The 9213-nt window shown below is 36.2% G+C and overlaps 1 non-coding gene across 1 annotated transcript; it reads right to left on the reverse strand.

The window, feature by feature from the left end:
- Positions 1 to 7915: 7915 nt before the first annotated feature.
- On the reverse strand, positions 7916 to 8022 carry LOC112470419. Its single transcript, XR_003042990.1, has one exon. It is a non-coding gene; the product is annotated as a U6 spliceosomal RNA (small nuclear RNA).
- Positions 8023 to 9213: the final 1191 nt, after the last annotated feature.

A 9213-nucleotide genomic window follows, 5' to 3' on the forward strand; every position in this document is an offset into this window, starting at 1 on the left:
TCTGGTAGTAGGTCCCACCTTTTAGCAGCGGTGCTCAAGTTCTGAGTGCTAGGCTCTGTGTGTATGTGCACTTGTGTGTGTGTGTGTGTGTGTGTGCGCGCACATGTGTGTGTTTATTTCCACAGAGAATGTGGCCAGAAGAAATATCAGTATCTTAGCTTCAGTGTTAAATGATACTTGGTTTCTTTACAGTGTTCCTGTGTTTTGAAAAGGACTTTACAAAGGGGTGATGAGGATGCAAGTAGGCATGGAAAAGATTCAGCAGAGCATATGAATGACAGATCGGCCTGCGCCCCACCCCACAATCCTCTGGGCATTATGCCAATTGAAATGTTTTACATGTCTTCGGCTCACGCTACACGCGATTCTCTGTCATGCCACATATGTAATAATGTGCTAAATTACTGAAACAGAAACAACAATAATCTGAAGAAATAAAAACCAACACTTTCCCAATTTTACCTTGAAGTCAACCTCCGTCTCCATCACAGGAAATCAGTTTTATTCCTGCCTCTTTGTGACAGCTTCTGCTTGAAGAATAAGTGTTGTTGATATAACAATGTACTTTTGCAGTGGCATCAAGGGGTAAAATAAGAGATTGGGGCTTCTTAAGAAATGCTGGGTCTAAGCGGAGGCCTGAAACACTCAACGAAGATGCTAGGAGTCTAAGTACATTCACAGGTGTTTCTGGTGTAATTGTAGATGTGATATATGTATTCCTGAAAATGTCGAGTTCCGTGAAATGTTGCACTCCAAACAACAAAGTTTGTAGAGAAAATATAGTTGGGGCAAACCGCTTAAACTCTGTGGAACTTGACAAATAGAGTACTACCAAAATAAATAACGACTAGCACAATTTAAAATGAATATATTAGGAAATATTTAAAAGATGTGATAAATTCCTAAAGTAAATGTAGAAAATATGGAATTTAAACTCTAAAAAGTTAAATAATTTTGATGAAAGGGATTTTAAATAGATAAAAGTTGGTTACAGATTTTTTCACTCTTTCTCTCATTGAGTAGAGTCTAGTTCCTTCTCCTTGAGTCTGAGCTGGCCCTACTGACATGCTTGACCAACAGAATGCAGCAAAAGTGATGTTCTAGGACTTCTGAGGTTGATCATAAGAAGACTTGAAGCTTCCACCACAAATTTTGGGAATACTGGTACTGGGAGAAGTCAGCTACTCTGTAAGAATTTCAGCCACCCTGAGATCAATATGCTGTGAGGAAGCCTGAGCTATTCATGTGAGTGGGGTTGGGGAGAGAGAGAGAGAGAGAGGAAAGGAAACCCAGCCAGCCCCCAACTATTCCAGCCCCCAAGCCACTAGAGTTATCCTAGTTGAGGCCCCAGATGCTATGAAGCAGAGAGGATTTGTTCTTTCGAAGCCTTGCCAAAATTGCCAGGACATGAGTAAATAAAATATTTACATTGTTCTAAACCACTAAGTTTTGGGGTGGCTTGTTATGCAGCAATAGATAAATGAGAGGAAGAGCTGAGGTTGCTGACTGATGGCAAAAAATGCAAAATACACAGTGGTGGCAGAAGCAGACAATCAGGTGAATTGAGCCAAGTGGAAGACTGTGGGGTTATTGCGCTCATACCCATAGCTTTGAAGTCCTCAGCTATATTAGGTGTTTTACTTTCAGTTGCTGTTACTTGTTGGCACAAAATGATAAAATGCTGGGGAAAATTACATTTAAGTGAACATACCTTGTGCATTAAATTGACATTCTTCCCCTAATTACATTAGCATAGGAACTAATTCTTACTAAAGAAAAATAGTCTGCAGAAGATTGTACTTGCTTTTGAAACCCATGTTGTCCACCGTGTAGAGACTGAAAATGTGCTGACAGTTCCTTTGGATTTTGTGCTTGGTTGAATTCACGAGTCACTGTATGTAAATGACAGCAGACAGAAAAAAGCTGCTGAATCCAGGAAAGAAAGAGGGGAGCTCTCCTACACAGATAGAGTACTCTCTCTTAATTACAGGAAAATGAGGAATAGAAGAAAACTTTCTCAACCAGATAAAAGGCATCTATGAAAAACCTACAGGTAACATGTTTACTAGTAAAGACCAAACGCTTTCTCCTGATACCAAAAACAAGTTGGGGACTTTCAATTTCACCGCCTCCATTTAATATTGCACTGAAGGTGCTAGCCAGTATGATAAGAAAAAGTTAAAGGCATGCAGATAAAAAAAAAAGTAAAACTGCTTTCACTCATAGGCAATATGATTCTTTGTGTAGAAAACCCTAGGAAATCTACAAAAACAATTAGAACTAAGAGGTAGGACTACGAGGTCACAGTATATAAGATTAATATAAATAATCAATTATATTTCTATACACTAGCAACAAGCAATCTGAAAGTGAAAATAAGAAAATTTTATTCATAATAGTGTCAAAAAGAATAGAATACTTCAAGATAAATTTAACAAAAGTGCAAGACCTGTATACTGAAAACTACAAAACTTTGCCTAGGGAAATGAAAGATCTAAATAATTAGAGAGATGGTTTCTGCTCAGGGAATATTGTTAAGATGTCAGTTCTTCCCAAATTGATGTTCAGATTAAATACAATCCCTATAAAAATCCCAGCAGGCATTTTTGTTATTGTTGTTCTTTTTTTTTAGAAATTGACAAGCTGATTCTATAATTTACGTGACATGAAAAAGACTTAAATTAACCAAAACAATTTTCAAAAACAGTGATGTTAAGGTTGTACACTACCTGATTTTAAAACTTAGTATAAAGCTACAATATTCAAGATAGTGCATAAAGGTAAAAAATATAGACTGTAATACAAATATATGGACTGTAATACAAAGTCCAGAAATAAATGCTTATATTTATGATCAGATGATTTCCAACAAAGGAGCCAAAACAATGAAATGGGGAAAGGAAAATCTTTTTACATTGATTATCCACATGCAAAATAAATTAACACTTAGATCGTCATTTCATATTAGACACAGGAGTATGAAAAGGCAACTCCCTGACTGGAATATAATATTTGCAAATCACATATCTGATAGGAAATTGGTGCTCAGAACGTATAAAGAACTCTTAATGCTCAACCATGAAAAACAAACAACCCAGTAAAAAAAAATGGGCAATATTTGCAGAGACTTTTCCTCAAAGAAGACATAAAAAATGGCAAATAAGTGCATGAAAAGATGCTCATTATCCTTAGTCATTAGAGAAATGTAAATTAAAACCACACTGAGAAACCAGTACACACCTTTTAGAATAATTAAATTAACAAGACAAAACAAGTAATGGAGATGATTATACCATCTTCACAATTTTTGCTCTTTTAGCAATTTTTTGTGTTATTATTTATGTAACAATTAAAAAAACTTAATTCGGACCTAACATTAATTCTTACTTCAGTATTACCTGTATCCCTGAAACCATAGATTTGATGTGCTAGCATAGAGGTTTTAAAATATTTTTGAAACACTTCCCTTTAAAAGGTGTAAGCAGGTTTCCCTATCCCTGCGTGTAGGTCAGAGTTACCCATTCACTCGTTAAGGAACAGAATATGGTGGGTGACAGTGTGTGCTTCTAAGACTAATTCACAAAGGGTACCATGGCTTCCTCCTTGTTCTCTCTCTTAGATCACAAACTCTGGGGAAAGCTAGCTGACATAATGAGGGAGCAATCAGGTAACTACAGATTATATAGAGTGGACCTAAGGTCTCCTCTCAATGTCTTGAGGTAAGTCATCTTGGAGGCAGGTCATCAGCCCCAGTGAAGGCTTCAGATGACTGCAGCCCTGGTTAACATCTTAATTGCAACCTTATAAAAATTCCTGAGCTAGAATTGCTTAGCTAAGCTGCTCCCAAATTTCTGACCTACATAAATTTTAAAATAATAAATGTTTGATGTTTTGCAGTTAACTTTTATACAATAATAGATCATTGTCCTCTTCAGTTTGGGCTGTAATAACAAAAATCCCATAGACTAGATGACTTAAACAACAAACATTTATTTCTCACAGTTCTGAGGGCTAGGAAGTCCCAGATCAAAGCACTGGCAGATTTGGTATACGGTGAGGGCTGCTCCCTGGTTCATAGATGGCTGTCTTCTTGCTGTGTCCTAACATGACAGAGAGATGGAGAGAGAGAGAGAGAGAGAGAGAGAGAGAGAGAGAGAGAGAGAGACAGCACTCACATACTATGTGCTCTTCTTCCCTTTATAAGGGCACCAATTCCATCATGGGGGCTCCACCCCTGTGCCTTCATCTAAACCTAATTACCTCTCAAAGCCCAACCTTCAAATACCATCATATTAGAGATTAGGCTTCAATGTATAAATGGGGCGAGCACAAACATTCAGTCCATAGCAATAATTAATACCGCTAGTTATATATTTCTCTAGTAGACTTTATGTATTATAACCAAATGGCCTTTTTCAACAGGGGTTATGTTAGAAAATCAAGCAGATAATGACTTAAGATAATGACTGTTTTTCTGAAGTCACTAGGATGTTCCTGTGTACTCAAGGACAGCATATAGATGTAACCACTCTGGGAGCACAGGTAAGAAGGCAATTCATTACCTGCAGTGTATGCCCTGGAGCACTAAGGGTTGATGCTCTCAGTGAACCCTCGGTTGAGAAGAGCTGGACAGAGGTCAATTGCATAGAGACTGGCGCCAGACTGTACAGTAGTCCCCCCTTATCCGAGGTTTCACTTTCCACAGTTTCAGTTACCCGTGGTCAACCATGGTCTGAAAATAGTAAATGAAAAAATTCCAGAAATAAACATGGATAAGTTTTAAATTGCACACTCTTCTGAGTAGTGTGATGAAATCTCACGCCATTCAGGGTCATCCAACCCGGACGTGAAGTGTCCCTTTGTACAGCACACCCACGATGTAGATGCTCCCCGCACATTAGTCACGTAGTAGCCGTCTAGGTTATCAGATCAGCTATGGTGCTATCGCAATGCTTGTGTTCATGTCAGCCTTATTTTACTTACTAGTGGCCCCAAAGCTTCAGAGTAGTGACACTGGTAATTCAAATATGCCAAAGAGATCTATAAAGTGCTTCTCAATGTCAGTATTGTCAGAGGTCAGTAGTGGCCTAACACTACATCACAAAGCCTGTGTCATGTACCTCACTTCATCTCATCACATAGGCATTTTATCATCTCATGTCATCCCAAGAGAAAGGGTGAGTGCAGTACAAGAAATTTTGAGAGAAAGGGAGACAACATTCGCATAACTTTTATTACAGTATACTGTTGTAATTATTCAATTTTAACATGAGTTATTTTTAAGCTCTACTGTGCCTAATTTGTAAATTATGTCATGTACCTCATTTCATCTCATCACCTAGGCTTTTTATCATCTCATGTCATCCCAAGAGAAAGGGTGAGTGCAGTACAAGAAATTTTGAGAGAAAGGGAGACAACATTCGCATAACTTTTATTACAGTATACTGTTGTAATTATTCAATTTTAACATGAGTTATTTTTAAGCTCTACTGTGCCTAATTTGTAAATTTTAAACTTTATCATATGTATGTATGGATAACAAAAAACATAGTATATGGAGGGTTTGATACTATCAGTGGTTTCAGTCTTGGAACGTACCTCCTGTGTATAAGAGGGGACTACTGCACAGGTTCAGATCCAGGCCTTTCCTGTAAGCTCCTAAACAACCAGGGAAAACCACTGGATCTCTCTGTGCCTCATTTATAATAGGGTACAATTATATCACCTTAGAGTTATGAGGATTTGATGAGTTAATATACATATAAGGCATAATGTCAGCACATAGTAAATGTTATTTAAGTGTAAAGTATTATTATTAAAAACTCTTAACTATTAAAATGATAAATGTTAATGTGTCACCTAAAATCATCTTGCATTATATTAGTGGCATATATTCCACACTAATCCAGGTGATAAGCGATTCCCTTTCTCCCCACTGCTACTCCTCTTGACTGAGGTTCTTCAAACAGGTACATTAAGTCTTTTAAGCTGCTAGAACACGATTCAATAAGAAACTGCTTCTGCTCAGAAAGCCTCAATAACTGCCATCCCCAGCCTACAGGGATGAGTGGTAAAATCATGGGTTTGCAATGTGCAGTGAGGAAGAGGGAATATAAGAGAGCTCAGTGCTTAGAATTTCACTGACCCAAAAGGCTCTCAGGCAGAGAAGAAGCATAAAGTGTCTGCCTCTTTCTGTCTTCATTTCTCCTTTCTACTTCTAAACTTTAAATTAAATAGAATTTAAACTCCAAACTGAATTGACCTTCTAAATTTGAAGTTTGTAGCTTGGGTTCATTATAAGCTTAAAAGAGATACTGGCGTATTACTGAGAGCCTGATTTCTGGAGAGCAGTTTTATATACAGGGAGAGTCTGACCCAGGGTCTTAATATAATAACTATTATACATTAAATATGCCTATTTATCTGTAATATAAGAATAATCCTATGATTTAACTGCTGATAATACTTGTTTTATGGATGAGAGCCATGTTACAACTGTGTTTGAAAAGAATTTTAAACTAACCCTACTGTGGGCAGGGCCCTTGGTGGGCACTTGAGTGCTAGTTTGAAGGAAAAAAATGTGTGTAAGAAGCATGTGATGTTTTTGCAGTGGTTTGAGGGCAGGGTTTGGTAATTATACTCTCCAATGCGAAAATCCAATGTGGCATAATGAAAAACACACACCTCTGTTCTGCTTCCAAAATGAATTCCAAATACAGGACAGTCTTTGCCCAGGCTGATTATGTTCCATGAAGTGTGCATTTGCTCTGCTTGTGTGTCTATAAGAGCACCAGGACAAAAATAAGAGGCCATAAAAATATGTGCCACCTCCTCTCTTTTGTTCTTATTTGCTCTTTTTCTCTAAGCAACCCTCCATATCACCCTTACTGCTCAATCGACTTATTTGAAAACACACACAAAACCAGTCTTGTTAAGAAAAAGTAGTCACATGGGTATCAAGTCAGCTGTGTAGTTGAAATCATTATTACAATAAAATATTGATCATTAAGTACCCTGTAGAGTTATGAAACTGATAGTTTATGTTGGGTAGGAATAAAAAGTCAACAAGGAATTACAGAGTTCAATGCAAAAGTCCTTTTATGTCACAAATTTTTATGCAAGCCCTCCCTGCAACACAAAACATTTGACTACAGGAGCTCAAAGTAACCAAAAATCACCTCATGGATTTTGAACCACATGTTGTCAATGGTTATAACATCTGTCTTCCCTTATCTAATATATTTGTTAATTAAGAAAGGGGAGACATTTTCAGTCTTTTTTGTATGAGAATCAATGGGCATAGAAGTACCAAGTACTCCCCTTAGCTGCCTATATGGAGGGCTTATATTATGCACTGTTTATATGTTGCCAAGGGCCTTACCAATTAGATTACAGGGCTTTATTCTTTTTATGTTTACTCAATGGAGAAATTTCTCTCAGAACTCATTATCAAAAATGATTGTAATTCATGAACAATTTTCACAAAAAAGTTTTACTCTTGTTGCTTTTGATGCTAGGCAGCTCAGTCAAATTCCAGCCCTCTTTCACAGCCTATACTGAACTTTTAGATATGCATTTTGTGTAACAATGTTATCCCTGGTTTTATCTTATTTATCCTACTCTAATTTTCCCTTTCCTACCTTTTTTATCTCACACTGTATTTATGTATATATATGTATGTATAATACTAAGATATGGTTTAAATATCTAAATAAAGTGTCTAGAAAAAGAAGCGACTATATTTCTTCAGCAGTTATGCTGACCAGAGAACTATTGCTTTCTTTACCATATGACACACTTCAGAAAATATCAGCCTGGTGGTCCTGAATATAGTTTGCTTTATATTTTCTTTTTTGTCATAACAATTATTGCCACTTATTGAATTTTTACTGTGGTCCAAAACTTTTTTATTTTTAAAAATATGGAATACCTCCCGAATCTGCAGGTCATCCTTCCGCAGGGGCCATGCTAATCTTCTCTGTACCATTCCAATTTTGGTATATATACTGCTGGAGCGAGCACTATTTTAGTTTATCTGTAACATTCCCAGAAGGTCCTAACATTGAAAATTTGTTTTACAAATATTTGTTCCCTTCGGTTTGGTTAGTTCCTTTCTTCTCTGATATGCCTTGATAGAATTATCGTTCCTCTTGACTCCATTTTTCCTCTCTCATATATACGTCTCTTACCTCTTAACATATAATTGACTTAGAATTTTTTTTTTTTTTGCTGTTTTTGAGCATTACCATTCCTTTCTTCCCTGATATGCCTTGATAGAATTATTGTTCCTCTTGACCACAGGTAAATTTTCTTAATATATGAATCTTTCTTGAGAATCAATAAGACAGAAAGAATCTGCACATAAGAGTTACCACAGGTCAGAACCCCGGGTGTTGGGCAGTGAACTAGGAAAAATAAAGAAGCTGCCTCTCGCAAAACCAAACAAAATAACAAACAAACAAACAAAAACACCCTATCACCACCAGCAGTACCATAATAAACAAAGTTAAAAGACAAATACTAAAATGAGAAAAATATCTGCAATATCTGACCACAGGTAAATTTTCTTAATATATGAATCTTTCTTGAGAATCAATAAGACAGAAAACAAAGTACCAGAAGATAAAGGCATTAAAGGCATGAATAAGCAGTTGACTAAGAAGAAATGTAAAATGAACAAAAAACACATGAAAAACTATTAACTTAGTAATTATTTAAAAATGCAAATTAAAACTATATTGAGAGTTTTTTGCTTATTAGATTATGAATAAAAATGAAATAAAAATGAATAATTATAAAACCTGATGAAAATGTGATTGAATTTTTCTGGAAAACAAATTGATGCTAAAGATGAAAGCCTGTAAAATGTACTTAACTAACTAACTCTCATACAGATCCGTAAGGAAACTTGTACAGTCTGTGGTAGCAAAAAGTGGGAGGCAAACTGAGTATCTGTTACTAGGGTAATAAATAAGTAAAATGTGTGTATATAGTGGAATGCCAGGCAGCAATTACAATAACCTAGGTGTATTTTCATAAACATGGATATATTGCAAAATCACAGTGTTTAAATTTACTATGTAAGAAGCAAAATGAGATTTTTACAGTGTCATTTGTAGATATTAAAAACACATATACATACCACCACTATGAATTTTCCAGGGATATACATATTTCTACATAGAAGAACAGACAGTGATTTGAAAAGATAGA

The sequence above is a fragment of the Pteropus alecto genome, unplaced genomic scaffold (genome assembly GCF_000325575.1).
Source record: "Pteropus alecto unplaced genomic scaffold, ASM32557v1 scaffold3, whole genome shotgun sequence".
NCBI lineage: Eukaryota > Metazoa > Chordata > Mammalia > Chiroptera > Pteropodidae > Pteropus > Pteropus alecto.